Below are 8,789 nucleotides of genomic sequence, written 5' to 3'. Positions count from 1 at the left end.
TCACTATCACCTACGTGTAACAGTTTTGGTACAATATTCTCTGAAGAAATCTGAAGAGCTTAAATGATTAGGAAATAAAATGATACAACAAAATATTAAATTGCAATGCTTTCCAAGTGTCCATTTGGTTTCTGTAGCCCCCTATCCACCCATTCACATCACATGTGATGACTAACAGCCAGGTCTTGGTGTTTAATAGCAACTTCCTACAGTGAAGCATAAATTACAAGATGGCGCCGAAGAACATTGCTGACGTTTTACATTCTCCCAACCAATTGTGCAATTGTTTTTTTGTTTTTTTTGGCATTTTATGTAACTTATTTTTTAACTTATTGTTTACATAATGTTGCTGCTACCATCTCTTATGATCGAAAGCAATTACTCACCATGGACTGGAAGAAACTTTTTCCATTAACGAGTCGGACGAGAAGGATATCCTGCTTTCACTGGCACAGTCCCAGATCCACACCTTTTGCGTGAAGAAAAGACGCCGGAAAAGGGGACACAGATCGGGGATCTGGGTGTGGTGTGGGGGCTGTGCTTTGGCAATGTGGGTGGGGTTATATCCTTCCTGTTTGGCCCTGTCCGGGGGTGTCCTCGGATGGGGCCACAGTGTCTCCTGACCACTCCTGTCTCAGCCTCCAGTATTTATGCTGCAGTAGTTTATGTGTCGGGGGGCTAGGGTCAGTTTGTTATATCTGGAGTACTTCTCCTGTCCTATTTGGTGTCCTGTGTGAATTTAAGTGTGCTCTCTCTAATTCTCTCCTTCTCTCTTTATTTCTCTCTCTCGGTGGACCTGAGCCCTAGGACCATGCCTCAGGACTACCTGACATGATGACTCCTTGCTGTCCCCAGTCCACCTGGCCGTGCTGCTGCTCCAGTTTCAACTGTTCTGCCTTATTATTATTCGACCATGCTGGTCATCAACATCTTGGCCATGTTCTGTTATAATTTCCACCCTGCACAGCCAGAAGAGGACTGGCCACCCCACATAGCCTGGTTCCTCTCTAGGTTTCTTCCTAGGTTTTGGCCTTTCTAGGGAGTTTTCCCTAGCCACCGTGCTTCTACACCTGCATTGCTTGCTGTTTGGGGTTTTAGGCTGGGTTTCTGTACAGCACTTTGAGATATCAGCTGATGTACGAAGGGCTATATAAATACATTTCATTTGATTTGATTTTGATTTGAGTGGTTCTCAATCCTGGTGCTGGGGACCCAAAGGGGTGCACATTTTAGTTTTTGCCCTAGCACTACATACAGTGGGGCAAAAAAGTATTTAGTCAGCCACCAATTGTGCAAGTTCTCCCACTTAAAAAGATGAGAGAGGCCTGTAATTTTCATCATAGGTACACTTCAACTATGACAGACAAAATGAGGAATAAAATTCCAGAAAATCACATTGTAGGATTTTTAATGAATTTATTTGCAAATTATGGTGGAAAATAAGTATTTGGTCACCAACAAACAAGCAAGAATTCTGGCTCTCACAGACCTGTAACTTCTGCTTTAAGAGGCTCCTCTGTCCTCCACTCGTTACCTGTATTAATGGCACCTGTTTGAACTTGTTATCAGTATAAAAGACACCTGTCCACAACCTCAAACAGTCACACTCCAAACTCCACTATGGCCAAGACCAAAGAGCTGTCAAAGGACACCGAAACAAGATTGTAGACCTGCACCAGGCTGAGAAGTCTGAATCTGCAATAGGTAAGCAGCTTGTTTTGAATAAATCAACTGTGGGAGCAATTATTAGGAAATGGAAGACATATAAGACCACTGATAATCTCCCTCGATCTGGGGCTCCACGCAAGATCTCACCCCATGGGGTCAAAATGATCACAAGAACGGGGAGCAAAAATCCCAGAACCACACGGGGGGACCTAGTGAATGACCTGCAGAGAGCTGGGACCAAAGTAACAAAGCCTACCATCAGTAAAACACTACGCCGCCAGGGACTCAAATCCTGCAGTGCCAGACGTCTCCCCCTGCGTAAGCCAGTACATGTCCAGGCACGTCTGAAGTTTGCTAGAGAGCATTTGGATGATCCAGAAGAAGATTGGGAGAATGTCATATGGTCAGATGAAACCAAAATATAACTTTTTGGTAAAAACTCAACTCGTTGTGTTTGGAGGACAAAGATTGAGAGTTGCATCCAAAGAACACCATACCTACTGTGAAGCATGGAGGTGGAAACATCATGCTTTGGGGCTGTTTTTCTGCAAAGGGACCAGGACGACTGATCCGTGTAAAGTAAAGCATGAATGGGACCATGTATCGTGAGATTTTGAGTGAAAACATCCTTCCATCAGCAAGGGCATTGAGGATGAAACGTGGCTGGGTCTTTCAGCATGCCAATGATCCCAAACACACCGCCCGGGCAACGAAGGAGTGGCTTCGTAAGAAGCATTTCAAGGTCCTGGAGTGGCCTAGCCAGTCTCCAGATCTCAACCCCATAGAAAATCTTTGGAGGGAGTTGAAAGTCCTTATTGCCCAGCAACAGCCCCAAAACATCACTGCTCTAGAGGAGATCTGCATGGAGGAATGGGCCAAAATACCAACAGTGTGTGGAAACCTTGTGAAGACTTACAGAAAACTTTTGACCTCTGTCATTGCCTACAATGGGTATATAACAAAGTATTGAGATTGTTGTAAAGAGGGCACGACAAAGCCTTTTCCCCCTCAGGAGACTGAAAAGATTTGGCATGGGCACCCAGATCCTCAACAGGTTCTACAACTGCACCATCGAGAGAATCCTGATCTGTTGTATCAACTCCTGGTATGGCAACTGCTCGGCATCTGACCGTAAGGTGCTACAGAGGGTAGTGCGAACGGCCCAGTACATCACTGGGGCCAAGCTTCCTGCCATCCAGGACTAATATACCAGGAAAGCCCATAAAATTGTCAGAGACTCAGTTATAGACTGTTTTCTCTGCTACCGCATGGCAAGCGGTACCGGAGTGCCAAGTCTAGGACAAAACGTCTTCTCAACAGTTTTTACCAACCAGTGCTCCCGCACATTGGCTAACCGGGCTATCTGCATTGTGTCCCACCACCCGCCACCCACCACCCCCTCTTTTACGCTACTGCTCCTCTCTGTTTATCATATATGCATCGTCACTTTAACCATATCTACATGTACATACTACCTCAATTGGCCCTACCAACCAGTGCTCCCGCACATTGGCTGACCGGGCTATCTGCATTGTGTCCCACCACCCACCACCCACCACCCACAAACCCGTCTTTTACGCTACTGCTCCTCTCTGTTCATCATATATGCATCGTCACTTTAACCATATCTACATGTACATACAACCTCAATCAGCCTGACTAACCGGTGTCTGTATGTAACCTCGCTACATTTATAGTCTCGCTACTGTATATAGCCTGTCTTTTTACTGTTGTTTTATTTCTTTACTTACCTATTGTTCATCTAATACCTTTTTTGCACTATAAGTAAGCATTTCACTGTAAGCTCTACACCTGTTGTATTCGGCGCACGTGACAAAAAAAACTTTGATTTGATTTGTGTTATTAGGTTAAGCAGACTGTGTTTGTCAATTGTTGTGACCTAGATGAAGATCAGATCAAATTTGATGACCAATTCATGCAGAAATCCAGGTATTTCCAAAGGGTTCACATACTTTTTCTTGTCGCTGTATATACTGTATTTTATAACATCTATTGCATCTTGCCTATGTCGCTCGGTCATCGCTCATCCATAAATTTATATGTACGGACATATTCTTATTCCATCCCTTTACTTAGATTTGTGTGTATTAGGTACAGTTGAAGTCGGAAGTTTATATACACTTAGCTTGGAGTCATTAAAACTCGTTTTTCAACCACTCCACAAATATCTTGTTAACAAACTATAGTTTTGGCAAGTCAGTTAGGACATCTACTTTGTGCATGACACAAGTTATTTTCCAACAATTGTTTCCAGACAGAGTATTTCACTTATAATTCACTGTATCACAATTCCAGTGGGTCAGAACTTTACATACAATGAGTTGGCTGTGTCTTTAAATAGCTTGGAAAATTCCAGAGAATGATGTCATGGCTTTAGATAGGCAAAACATTTTTTTTTAGGAATTCCTAGGCCGTCATTGAAAATAAGAATTTGTTCTTAACTGACTTGCCTAGTTAAATAAAGGTAAAAAAATAAAATATATATATATTTTTTTTGCCTATCTAAAGCCGTGACATCATTCTCAGGTTAACTGCCTGTTCAGGGGCAGAACGACAGATTTGTACCTTGTCAGCTCAGGGGTTTGAACTTGCAACCTTCCGGTTACTAGTCCAACACTCTAACCACTAGGCTACACTGCCGCCCCGTGAAACAAGTCCTATATCGACATAACCTGAAAGGCCGCTCAGCAAAGACTATGCCACTGCTCCAAAACTGCCATAAAAAAGGCCAGACTATGGTTTGCAACTGCACATGAGGACAAAGATTGTACTCTGGTCTGCTGAAACAAAAATAGAACTGTTAGACCATAATGACCATTGTTATGTTTGGAGGAAAAGGGGGAGGCTTGCAAGCTGAAGAACACCATCCCAACCGTGAAGCATGGGGGTGGCAGCATCATGTTGTGGGGGTGCTTTGCTGCAGGAGGGACTGGTGCACTTCACAAAATAGATGGCATCATGAGGAATTAAAATTATATGGATATATTGAAGCAACATCTCAAGACATCAGTCAGGAAGTTAAAGCTTGCTCGCAAATGGGTCTTCCAAATGAACAATGACCCCAAGCAAACTTCCAAAGTTGTGGCAAAATGGCTTAAGGACAACAAAGTCAAGGTATTGGAGTGGCCATCACAAAGCCCTGACCTTAATCCTATAGAACATTTGTGGGCAGAACTGAAAAAGTGTGTGCGAGCGAGGAGGCCTACGAACCTGACTCAATTACACCAGCTCTGTCAGGAGGAATGGGCCAAAATTCACCCAACTTATTGTGGGAAGCTTGTGGAAGGCCACCCGAAACATTTGACCCAATTTAAGCAATTTTAAGGCAATGCTACCAAATACTATTTGAGTGTGTGTAAACTTCTGACCCACTGGGAATGTGATGAAAAAAATAAAAGCTGAAATAAATCATTCTCTCTACTATTATTCTGACATTTCACATTCTTAAAATAAAGTGGTAACTGACCTAAGACAAATACTTTTTACTAGGATTAAATGTCAGGAATTGTGAAAAACTGAGATTAAATGTATTTGGCTAAGGTGTATGTAAACCTCCGACTTCAACTGTAGTTGTGGAATTGTTAGATTATTTCTTGATATTGTTGCAGTGTCGGAACTAGAAGTATTTCGCTACACTCGCAATAACATCTGCTAACCATGTGTATGTGACCAATACAATTTGATTTTAACGTAACAAAATGTGGAAATAGTCAAGGGGACTGAATTACTTTCCAAATGCACTGTAAAAACACTGAGCGTACAAAACATTAAGAACACCTGCTCTTTCCATGATATGGACTGACCAGGTGAAAGCTATGATCTCTTATTGATGATACTTGTTGAATCCACTTCAATCCGTGTAGATGAAGGTGACGAGACAGGTTAAAGACATGGATTAGGTATGTGTGCCATTCAGAGGGTGAATGAGTAACACAAAATATTTAAGTGCCTTTAAACAGGTTATGGCAGTAGGTGCCAGGCACACCGGTTTGAGTGTGTCAAGAACTGCAACACTGTTTGGTTTTTAACACTGAACAGTTTCCCATGTGTATCAAGAATGGTCCACCACCCAAAGGATTCAACATGCGCCAGCATCTCTGTGGAACGCTTTTGATACTTTGTAGAATGAACAACGAATTGAGCCAGTTCTGAGGGCAAAAGAGGGTGGCACAACTCAATACTGGAAGGTGTCAATGTTTTGTGCACTTTGTGTATATGAATGGAAAAGGTGTGCACAGCAGTAGTTATGTAGGATGGGCCTTGACTAGAATACAGTATATACATATGAAGTGGGTAAAACAGTATGTAAATATTATTAAAGCAACCAGTTTTTAATGACTATGTACATAGGGCAGCAGTCTCTACGGTGCAGGGTTGAGTACTGGGTGGAAGCCGGCTAGGAACAGTAACTAAGGTTCAGGGCAGGGTACTGAGTGGAAGCCAGCTAGTGGTGACTATTTAACAGTCTCATGGCCTGGAGATAGTAGAAGCTGTTTTTCAGCCTCTCGTTCTCAGGTTTGATGCAGCTGTACTGTCTCCACCTTCTAGATGGTAACGGGGTTGAACAGGCTGTGACTCAGTTGGCTGAGGTTGTTGATGATCTTGGGCGGCAGGGTAGCCTAGTGGTTAGAGCGTTGGACTAGTAACTGGAAGGTTGCAAGTTCAAACCCCCGAACTGACAAGGTACAAATCTGTCGTTCTGCCAGGAAGTTCACTGTTCCTAGGCCGTCATTGAAAATAAGAATTTGTTCTTAACTGACTTGCATAGGTAAATAAAGGTAAAATAAAAAATCTTCTTGGCCTTCCTGTGACACCGGGTGCTCTAGATGTCCTGCAAGGCAAGCAGTTTGCCCCTGGTGATGCGTTGCGCTGATCGCATCACCCTATGGAGAGCCCTGTGGTTGTGGGTGATACAATTGCCATACCAGGTGATGATACTGCCTGACAGGAAGCTGTCAATGGTGCATCTGTAGAAGTTTGTGAGGGTCTTCTTCACCACACTGTCTGTGTGAATGGACCATTTCAGGTTGTCAGTGATGTGCACGCCGAGGAACTTGAAGCTTTTCACCCTCTCCACTGGATGGGAGCTCTCTGCTGTCTCCTGAAGTCCATGATCAGATCCTTTGTTTTGTTGACATTGAGGTAGAGGTTGTTTTCCTGGCGCCACTCCTCCAGGTTCCTCACCACCTCCCTGTAGGCTCTCGTCATTGTTGGTAATCAGGTCTGTTGTGTCGTCAGCAAACTTAATGATGGTGTTGGAGACATAAGTGGCCACAGAGTCATGGGTGAACAGAAAGTACAGGAGGGTCTGAGCATGCACCCTTGTGGGCCCCCCGTGTTGAGGATCAGCGTGGCGGAGGTGTTGTTGCCTACCTTCACCACCTGGGGTCGGCCCTTCAAGAAGTCCAGGGCGGGGTTCAGACCCAGGGCCACAAAGCGGGCAAATAAGGTGTTTGGCTATTCTGGGAGCGAGGCGTCGGTGTCCGCAGCGTGGCTGGCTTTCCCTTTATATTCCGTGATTGTCTGGAGTCCCTGCCACATAAGTCTCATGTCTGAGCCGTTGAATTGCGACTCCACTTTGTTCCTGTATTGTAGTTTGTAAGTTTTCACTCCAACTCTAATCTAGCGCTCCCACTTCTAATAATTAGCTGATTGATAAGATGAATGAGGTTAGTTCAAAGGAAATCAAATCAAATGTTGTTGGTTGTGGACACATATGTTGTTGATGCTCCAGCAGTGCAGTAACACCTAACAATACAACTGGGATTGTAGTGAAAACCTACAGGAGGGTAGCTCTCCAGGAACAGGGTTGGACAGCCCTGGTACTGTTCACATGATACATGGGAAGAGAATAAGAGACTAAACCTATTTCATGAGTAAAGAGAGAAGGGAATGTATGACCTCACAACACAGCCAAGTGATGATAAGTGAAGTAACTAAACAAAATAGACAAAAAACAACGATCTGACTATCAAGTACACTCCATGACAAAGATGACAACCATGGTTCAATTCCCTCTTCTGAAAAAGCCTTTTTATGTCCTCAATGGTAACGTAGCTCCCATGCCTCAGTCTGTTTCTCTGTGGCCGCCTGGCCGGCCAACCCTGATGCTGGATGGGATGGAGAGCACCAGTCTAACTATCTAGTGTACGTCACTCCAGCCCACCCATGTTCTACCACAATGATGTCAAAGGTTTACATAGCTGGCATGCCAGGCGGGATCTGGTCAGAGAGATGTTATTTCTCAGAGTACATGTCCACGCTGAGCCCTGTGAGCTGACCACACAGCCAGGGACAGTCAATCACCAGGAATAGCTGCTTTCCTACCAGCAGTTGCCCTTCGCCATTGGATAACTGTTAACACATTGGTGAACTAACCGCATGTAGAGCTTATCGTAAAAGTTTGGGCGAAATGTTGAAATATATTCCATTTGAGGTATTTCTACCCCTTAATATGTATTTAAAAGCAGAACAGCATGTGAATGTGCTAAGTTAGTCAACTAATACAATGTGACTTGGTCCAAGTGTTGGACAGTTTTGTGATATTCCCTTAAAGTTATGATTGGGTGGGGTTAACCTGAGTCTAGGGGCGTGTTCCTCTGCCTAGGCGCTGCTGACGCCTGCCAGATCTTACAAGGCCTGGATAGGTATTTTACTTATCAGCTAACCAAATAATTTGTCAAAGCAATCTGTCAGTCGATGACGTGGCACGCAATCATTGGTTGATGCATGCAACATCTGAGCAGGGGAACGCAACCTAGATCTGTGACAATGTGAAATGGTCCATTTTTATTGTAATTTTTTATTACTGGCCAATCCAAAAAACAAACATTTGGATTCATAGGATTTAAAAAAAAACATTTGGATACATAGTGCTCAGACATGTCCAGTACACAGAATATATATTATTTTCAGTCACAACTATTACAGATTAAATCCACTCCTCAATTGCTCTCATCCCATCCCACCTATCTCCATAGACCACCCTCTCTTGATGTCCTTGACCCATATAATGTTTAACTGTGCTGTGATGTCATACATAGATTCTGAATCTTTCTAATCACATATCATCAACAGATTGTAAGTTTAATTGTTTTGCT

The sequence above is a fragment of the Oncorhynchus keta genome, chromosome 25, assembly GCF_023373465.1.
Source record: "Oncorhynchus keta strain PuntledgeMale-10-30-2019 chromosome 25, Oket_V2, whole genome shotgun sequence".
Lineage (NCBI taxonomy): Eukaryota > Metazoa > Chordata > Actinopteri > Salmoniformes > Salmonidae > Oncorhynchus > Oncorhynchus keta.
Note: the sequence above shows the minus strand (reverse complement) of the source record.